At 41.0% G+C, this 371-nt stretch overlaps 1 protein-coding gene across 1 annotated transcript in view; it reads right to left on the bottom strand.

Annotated features, from left to right (window-relative positions):
* LOC111830219 overlaps positions 1 to 371 on the bottom strand; it is a 3326-nt gene that overhangs the window by 917 nt on the left and 2038 nt on the right. The gene's annotated exons all lie outside the window — the stretch shown is intronic.

Here is a 371-nt window from a genome sequence, read left to right as displayed (position 1 = left end):
CCAGCTGAGTTGTGACCTGCTTCATGACACTTACGACAATGCATGGTTCTCCCTTGTTTTCCTAGTTTGTCTGGCTGAGTTATGTCATTTCCCATATTTTTCTTTGGCTTCTTCTTCTTTGATTCCTTCTTCTTTTTCTTGGGTGATTCATTTTTCCCTTTAATCCGGTCATAGTTCTTCTTCTGGCCCTTCTTCCTCCCGGGTAGATTTGGATCTGGAGGTTTGGTTATCAAGACATATCTGTTGGTCATCCAAAAACGTGGACCTCTAACCGGATCAGGACCTTTATCATACACTTCCTTCCATACTAGAGTTGTAAAGTATGGGGATACAAAATCATCAATATCCTTGTTAACATCTAAAACTGCTGC

Source organism: Capsella rubella, unplaced genomic scaffold (assembly GCF_000375325.1).
Source record: "Capsella rubella cultivar Monte Gargano unplaced genomic scaffold, Caprub1_0 scaffold_6, whole genome shotgun sequence".
Lineage (NCBI taxonomy): Eukaryota > Viridiplantae > Streptophyta > Magnoliopsida > Brassicales > Brassicaceae > Capsella > Capsella rubella.
The sequence above is the reverse complement of the archived record's forward strand: the minus strand, read 5'-3'. Positions and strand labels throughout refer to the sequence as shown.